We start from the raw sequence: 8953 nt of genomic DNA on the forward strand, positions 1-8953 counted from the left end.
AAATCGTCTCTGTTCTAAGATATCTATCTACTGGTATATCCATGTGAAACATTACTATTGGTAATATGTCAGGCATAGACTTTATTCTAACCTAAGAATCCAACATATGTTTGTGTGCATATATGTGTGTCTATATTATTCAAAGCTCTGGTCCAACATGTGTGGGGGGGGGGTGTGTATGTGTGTGTGTGCACGTGTGTGGTGTGTTTTCAAGCTCCAATCAGAGGTTATGCACTTAGGAGATAAGATTGGAAATGGAGTCAAGTAGACCTGTATTTGTAAGCAGGTTCTATCACTTACTAGTTGTTGCCTGGAAAATTTACTCCACTTCTACTATTCTTAGGAGTCTTTATATGCACATTATAGGTAATGATAGTTGACCCACCTTAGGGTTGCTAGAATTTGAAGAATTAAACTTATTAAGCACATCATGTAGCAGCTGGCACACCTAGAATCCTATATAAATTATGGCTGAAAAATTTCACTTGGAGATGCTCTTTTTTCATGCAGCTTCTGGAGAATAGGCTATCACTTCTCCCACTCTCTCGGTGAAGCTTGTCACAGAGGGCTACATTGAGCAATTTCTAAATAATTTACATGGCTAGAGGCAGGCCCAGACACAGGTACTGGTACTTATTGCTGCCTTCCTGATTTTACTTCCTTCCTATGCAGGATTCTCAAGTCCTGGTGCCCCCATAAATAACTTGAAGCAAGGGAAGGGAAACATCTCCTGGAAGATACCCTGCCAGGTTCGTGGTAGTGTGTGACCCTAGCAGCAGCCGGAAGTGCAAGCAAATGAGTCAAACACTACCTCCGGGAAAATCCTGAGGCAAGGTGGCTGTTCCACGTTCGGTGGAAGGAGCTAACCTTCCACAGGCTCATCTCCAGGCACCTGACTGGGAAAGGGAGTGCTGGTCAACAGCTCCCTTCTCCACCAGCCTACATATGAGGCACGGACGCAACCCCTGTGTTGCATGAGAGCTGGCAAACGGCCCCGCAGTCACTAAGGGTCTTCAGGCTGGCGAGCAACATCCCACCTCAGAGGGCCAATTAGGAAAGGTACTGGGTCTGGTTCAGGAGGGAACGCTGAGGTACGCCTGCCAGTGTCAAGAGCTGCTTCCTCAGGGTCTCACTGGGTGTGCTGCACTGTGTCAGCTCCTGCTAGTTGAAAGTAATTGAAGCAGGTGCCACATTAATATTTATCATTCCTCCTTTAAACAGCATTTGATCTGAGAGTGTGAAATGGCACATACAGAAACTTTCCCATGAGTTCGTTCTCCAGCGTCCTACTTCTCAGTGACACCCGCTATCTGAAAACTGGAGGCTAGAATTTCCAGTTAATTAGCAGAGAGGACTTGCCAATTGTGAACTACCATGATGCATTTGATCAAATACCCTTTTCTCACAGATCTTTTTGGAGTTTATTTTTCTGTGGGATCTCATCAATGATACTACCTTAAAGTGTTAAAAGGTGTGTGTTAGCTTCACAGGGCTATTGTAACAAAGTACCCTGAATGGGCTGGCTTAAAATAGGAATGTATTATCTCAAAGTTTTGGAACACTAAAGTCGAAAATCAAGGTGTCTAAAGGGTTGGCTCCTTCTGGGGAGGACTGTGTTTCATGCCTCTGCCCTAGCTTCTGGTACCGGCCAGCAATCCTTGGGCTCTTTGGCCAAGTCCAATCTCTACCTCCATCTGTAGCTGGTCTTCTTTCCTATAGGTCTCTTCTCTGTCTCTAGATCTCCAAGTCTGTCTGTATGTAAGGACACCAGTTACTGGATTTAGGACTCACCTGGATCCAGTACAACCTCTTCTTAATTTTATTACATCTTCTAAGACCCTATTTCCAGTTAAAGTCACATTCGCAGGTACCGGGAGATAGAACTTCAGCATAATGTTTTGGGGGACACACTTCAAACCACCACAGATTAGAAGGAAAAAAATAACTCTCTTCTATACTTAGAGAAGCTTCTTTGGAAAGACTCTTGGTCTTGCATACAGTGAGTATATAGTGGAGCTAGAACCAGAATTCAGGGTCATGACTGCACACTCAGTGACTGCAGGAAGTCCTAGGAAAATGGCACGTAAATTCTCATTATTCATGGTAATTAATGTTTTATCAAGTAGTTACAAATATAGAACTCGCAAATATTAAACCATTACTTCTAGGAGAAATACAGGTTTAGGTTCTCACAAGCCCCTTGGCCACACCATTTCTATCAACGGATCAATATGGAACCTTGTTTTGTGTGTGCGTTTGTTTAAAGAAACCTTATTTCACATGTAATGCTAGCTAACTCACCTGATTTGAACCCACAGCCAACAACGGCATAACTCAGAACTGAATGCAGCCTTTCTAACACATGGCATTTTCTCAATAAGGCATTTCACAGCCTTCTCGTAATTAGGAACACTCGACAGTACTATGCTTCGAGTCCATTTTAAACGCAACATCACCAGAAAAAAAGCTCAAAAATGTTGGGTAAGCCAGCACTACATAGACTCAAAAAGGACCCCTGCTTATAGCAGGAAAAGTAACACAAGAACACTGAGCATCACTATATTCAGCCCCAACTGGGATTATGCACAGCGGATTTTTTCACTGCTCTAATCATGTTTTTATGGGACCACAAAATAGTGCCAGCTATTGATTTTAAGATTCTAAACCAATCACAGGAAGTATGAACATTCACAATTGTGAAAGCTGCAAATAATGAGGACCAGCTAGCTGTATACTAGAGGCTATCTTAGTTAGTTTCATACAGGGGTATACCGTCTTATGTACAAATGCCACGGGGGATGGAGGCTGCCTATCACAAAGCACAACAGTGTTGTTGCATTAACTGATGGGCACCAGGATACATGGATCCAGACCAAGCAGTAGGGTACCCATCTCCACTGGTACTCTAATCTTGAGTCAATCCTAGATGATAAAATCTGTACCAGGGAGAAGAAAAGGAAGAAACCGTGAATTTTATCACTTACCTATAAGTAGAAAAACAATGAAATTACCTAGAATTAAACTTATTTATTTATTTATTTATTTATTTATTTGCTGACAGGTAAAAGGAAAACATGACAGAGATTAAACAGAGGTACAGAAAAATAGTTAACATTTTGGGTCACCTGTACTCCAGACTATGAAGAATATATAATACACAAGTATTTATTGAGTGAATATTGCGTAACAGGCACCTTGTCGGGGGCTGATTTAAGAGTGAATGATACAGGGGCTCCTGGCTGGCTCAATTGGTTAAACATCCAACTCCAACTTAGGTCATGATCTCACGGCTCATGGATTTGAGCCCCAGGTCAGCATGGAGCCTGCTCGGGATTCTGTCTTCTCTCCCTGTCTCTCTGCTCCTCCCCAACTCACACTTTCTCTCTCTCTCTCTCTCTCAAAAATAAATACACTTAAAAAAAGGTGAATGATATAGACATTAAACTCATAAAAAAGAATATCCAAAATTTACAAATTTATGACTAATTCCTATTCCATGGCATATAACAGATGTTTAAAAGTAAGTTCAAATGTAGGTATCAATGAGCATGTTATTAAAAAAATGATATTTAGCTGATATCTGAGTATATGTTACCCTCACAGTTTGGAGGGAAGTGGTGTTCCTAGTTGAAGACAAAGTATGTGAATAGTCGCAGGACCTAGAGAAAACATAGAGAGTTAATAGATACTACACTTGATCTTAGCCAAAAGGCTGAGAAGCGATTCATAGGGAGTTAATAGAAAGATTAGTGGGACTACAATGTACTGGCTCATCAAAATGGGCCATGAGAATCACAAAATCAGAGATGTGTAAGCAACAGTAATACATTTGGCATCTGAATTGGTCACTCAAAAAAGGAGCACAGAATTGAATTGTTCAAACTCTAGCTACTCAAGAGAAAGGCATATTGGATTTAAGGCAGCAATTCTAAGAACAGCAAAGTCCCCAAGACATTTCCAGGGCACCCATGAGCTCAGAACTGTGTTCAGAGTATACCAACACTGCCTTGTTCACACTGGGTTGATATTTGTACTAACAGAGCAAAAGCTATGGCATGTAAAATTTCTGATGCCTTTGTACAAATCAAGTCAGTACCACCAGACTGTACTACTGGGAAACACTGTATTCTCTACCATAATGTATGTATGTATGAATGTATATATATATATATATCTCACCAAAGAATATCCTTGTTGAAGATGTATACTTTATTTGACTGACTCTCAATCTTGAGTACACGTCTTTTTAACACTGTATGTGAAGAAATGATGAATCGGGAGGTATGCATGAGACATTAATGCTGCACACCCAAAGTGGGATTGTCTTGAGCAAAAATGCTTATGTGAATGTTTGAGTTTCAAAGTTTGTTTTTTCCTCCCCTTATTAAACATAAACTCTAGTCATTAAGACTTGGAAATGTGGCAAAAAGATAATTTTCTTGAGAATTTCTTGAGAATAATGAAGTGAGCCTGTAACTTTAAGAAAAACTGGTATTTGTTAAACATGAAATTTGAACGGAAAAATGAGAATTTTGAAAACCATGTGTCTGAAACCATGAACTTGAAAGCTTCTCAGTATGTCAGGACCTTTCTGGTAAGATCGGTAGTTCCATTAACATGTGTGATTTTTTTTTTTTGAGAGTATACAATAAACTATGATGGTATTTGAAAAAAACTTCACAACTCAGTAAGTCAGTATTTTCCAAATAACCAGAGCATGATTTTATCAAATCATGCATTGGTAAAATACTCATTCAAAATGCAAGTAGACCACTGTATTTTAATGTAACAGAATACAAAAAGTTCACTGAAAAGAGTACACATTCCATATCACAACTGGTTTTCAACAAACTATCACCGGTTGAGTTCTGGTGTAGTAACAAAGAAAAAGATCCACAATCATCTTTAAAGTATATTAAAAACTGCCTTCATTTCCAACCATGTATATCTAGATGGTCAATTTTTTTTCTACACCCATCAACCAAACCATTCCCTTGAAACAAATTAAATGCAAAAGAAAATGTGACAGGCTCTTGTCTTCTATTAATCCAAACCTTTAAAAAATATTTTCAAATTTACAAAGACATAACATTGTTGTTTTTGCAAAAATACTGTCATTTTTTTGTTGTTTTTTGCCAAGTATTTTCTAAGTAAAAAATACATAGTTGCATTACAGTGTGATTGGTTTATTTATGTTATTTTTTTTTAATTTTTTAATGTTTATTTATTTTTGAGACAGGGAGAGACAGCATGAACAGGGGAGGGTCAGAGAGAGAGGGAGACACAGAATCTGAAACAGGCTCAGGCTCTGAGCTGTCAGCACAGAGCCTGACGCGGGGCTCGAACTCACAGACCGTGAGATCATGACCTGACCCGAAGTCGGATGCCTAACCGACTGAGCCACCCAGGCGCCCCATTTATGTTACTTTAAATGAAATACTTTAAATGAAATGGAGTGCCTGGATGGCTCAGCCGGTTAAATGTCAGACTTCGCCTCAGATCACAATCTCATGGTTCGTGAGCTCAAGCCCCGTGTGAGGTTCTGTGCTGACAGCTCAGAGCCTGGAGCCTGCTTCAGATTCTGGGTCTCTCTCTCTCTCTCTCTGGCCCCTGGGCTCAAAACATGAATAAACATTAAAAAAAAATTTTCAAGATAGGGGCGCCTGGGTGGCTCAGTGAGTAGAGCAGCTGACTTCAGCTCAGGTCTTGATCTCACTGTTCATGGGTTCAACCCCGCATCAGGCTCTGTGCTGACAGCTCAGAGCCTGGAGCCTGTTTCGGATTCTGTCTCCCTGTCTCTCTCCCTGGCCCTCCCTCACTCGCACTCTGTCTCTCTGTGTCTCAAAAATAAATAAACATTTAAAAAATATTTTTAAAAAATTTCAGAAGATAGCAGCGTAGGAGGACGCTGGGCTCACCGCGCGTCCTGCTGATCACTTAGATTCCACCTACACCTGCCTAAATAACCCAGAAAACCGCCAGAAGACTAGTAGACCGGAGTCTCCGGAGCCAAGTGCAGATGAAGGCCCACGGAAGAGGGTAGGAAGGGCGGCGAGATGGTGCGTGCTCCACGGACTGGCGGAAGGGAGCCGGGAAGGAGGGGTGGCCTGCCGGCCAAGCAAAGCCCCCGAGTCTGACTGGCAAAAGCAGAGGGGCTGGACGGAGTCTGTTCGGACAGCCAGCGGGACTTAACATCTGGAAGGTTATAAGCTAACAGCTCTGCTCAGAGAACTGGAGGGCTGGAGGACAACAGGAGGGAGAGTTGTTGAGCCCTGGATGACAGAGCTCAGCTTGGTGGGGAACAAAGGCGCTCGCCAGTGCCATCTCCTCGCCCATCCCCCAGCCAAAATCCCAAAGGGAACCAGTTCCTGCCAGGGAACTTGCTTGCACCACACAAACACCCAACGCTGTGCTTCTGCTGATCCATCCCTCCGGCAGCGGGTCTGACTCCCTCCTGGTGCCACAGGGCCCCTCCAGAAGTGGATCTCAGAAGGAAAAGTGAGCTGAGCCTGCCCCTCCTGCTCCTGGGCACCATGCCTATCCACCCCAGCTAATACACCAGATCCCCAGCACCACAAGCCTGGCAGGGTGCAAGTAGCCCAGATGTGCCACGCCACCCCACAGTGAATCCCGCCCCTAGGAGAGGGGAAGGGAAGGCACACACCAGTCTCACTGTGGCCCCAGCAGTGGGCTGGGGACAGACATCAGGTCTGACTGCGGCCCCGCCCACCAACGCAAGGTATTCAAGACAGCACAGGGGAAGTGCCCCGCAGTCCCACACCACTCCAGGGACTATCCAAAATGACGAAACGAAAGAATTCCCCTCAGAAAACGTCCAGGAGGGGCGCCTGGGTGGCGCAGTCGGTTAAGCGTCTGACTTCAGCCAGGTCACGATCTCGCGGTCCGTGAGTTCGAGCCCCGCGTCGGGCTCTGGGCTGATGGCTCAGAGCCTGGAGCCTGTTTCCGATTCTGTGTCTCCCTCTCTCTCTGCCCCTCCCCCGTTCATGCTCAGTCTCTCTCTGTCCCAAAAAAATAAATAAACGTTAAAAAAAAAATTTAAAAAAAAAGAAAACGTCCAGGAAATACAACAGCTAATGAACTGATCAAAAATGATTTAAACAATATAACAGAAAGTGAATTTAGAATAATAGTCATAAAATTAATCGCTGGGCTTGAAAACAGTATAAAGGACAGCAGACAATCTCTTGCTACAGAGATCAAGGGACTAAGGAACAGCCAGGAGGAGCTAAAAAATGCTATCAATGAACTGCAAAATAAAATGGAGACAACCATGGCTCGGATTGAAGAGGCAGAGGAGAGAATAGGTGAACTAGAAGATAAAATTACAGAAAAAGAAGAAGCTGAGAAAAAGAGAGACAAAAAAATCCAGGAGTATGAGGGGAAAATTAGAGAACTAAGTGATGCACTAAAGAGAAATAATCTACGCATAATTGGTATTCCAGAGGAGGAAGAGAGAGGCACAGGTGCTGAAGGTGTACTTGGAGAAATCATAGCTGAGAACTTCCCGGATCTGGGGAAGGAAAAAGGCATTGAAATCCAAGAGGCACAGAGAACTCCCTTCAGACATAACTTGAATCAATCTTCTGCACGAGATATCATAGTGAAACTGACAAAAAACAAGGATAAAGAGAAAATTCTGAAAGCAGCTAGAGATAAACGTGCTCTAACAAATAAAGGGAGACCTATAAGACTCATGACTGATCTCTCTACTGAAACTTGGCAGGCTAGAAAGGAATGGCAGGAGATCTTCAATGTGATGAACAGAAAAAATATACAGCCGAGAATCTTTTATCCAGCAAGTCTGTCATTTAGAACAGAAGGAGAGATAAAGATTTTCCCAAACAAACAAAAACTGAAGGAATTTGTCACCACTAAACCAGCCCTACAAGAGATCCTAAGGGGGATCCTGTGAGACAAAGTACCAGAGACATCACTACAAGCATGAAACCTATGGACATCACAATGACTCTAAACCCATATCTTTCTATAATAACACTGAATGTAAATGGATTAAATGCACCAACCAAAAGACATAAGGTATCAGAATGGATAAAAAAAACAAGACCCATCTATTTGCTGTCTACAAGAGACTTATTTTAGACCTGAGGACACCTTCAGATTGAGAGTGAGGGGATGGAGAACTATTTATCATGCTACTGGAAGTCAAAAGAAAGCTGGAGTAACCATATTTATATCAGATAAACTAGACTTTAAATTAAAGGTTGTAACAAGAGATGAAGAAGGGCATTATATAATAATCACAGAGTCTATCCATCAGGAAGAGCTAACAATTATAAATGTCTATGGGCTGAATACGGGAGCCCCCTAATATATAAAACAATTACTCACAAACATAAGCAACCTTATTGATAAGAATGTGGTAATTGCAGGGGACTTTAACACCCCACTTACAAAAATGGATAGATCATCTAGACACACGGTCAATAAAGAAACAAGGGCCCTGAATGAGACATTGGATCAGATGGGCTTGACAGATATATTTAGAACTCTGCATCCCAAAACAACAGAATATACTTTTTTCTCAAGTGCACATGGAACATTCTCCAAGATAGATCACATACTGGGTCACAAAACAGCCCTTCATAAGTATAAAAGCATTGAGATCATACCAAACATACTTTGAGACCACAATGCTATGAAGCTTGAAATCAACCACAGGAAAAAGCCTGGAAAACCTCAAAAGCATGGAGGTTAAAGAACACCCTACTAAGAATGAATGGGTCAACAAGGCAATTAGAGAAGAAATTAAAAAATATATGGAAACAAATGAACATGAAAATACAACAATCCAAACGCTTTGGAACGCAGCGAAGGCAGTCCTGAGAGGAAAATACATTGCAATCCAGACCTATCTCAAGAAACAAGAAAAATCCCAAATACAAAATCTAACAGCACACCTAAAGGAAATAGA

General features: G+C 42.0%; 1 pseudogene; it reads right to left on the bottom strand.

Moving 5' to 3' along the window:
- Window positions 1-3587: 3587 nt before the first annotated feature.
- Window positions 3588-3724, bottom strand: LOC121017123 (uncharacterized; annotated as a pseudogene).
- Window positions 3725-8953: the final 5229 nt, after the last annotated feature.

This window comes from Herpailurus yagouaroundi, unplaced genomic scaffold (genome assembly GCF_014898765.1).
Source record: "Herpailurus yagouaroundi ecotype Mexico unplaced genomic scaffold, PumYag 29, whole genome shotgun sequence".
Taxonomy (NCBI): domain Eukaryota; kingdom Metazoa; phylum Chordata; class Mammalia; order Carnivora; family Felidae; genus Herpailurus; species Herpailurus yagouaroundi.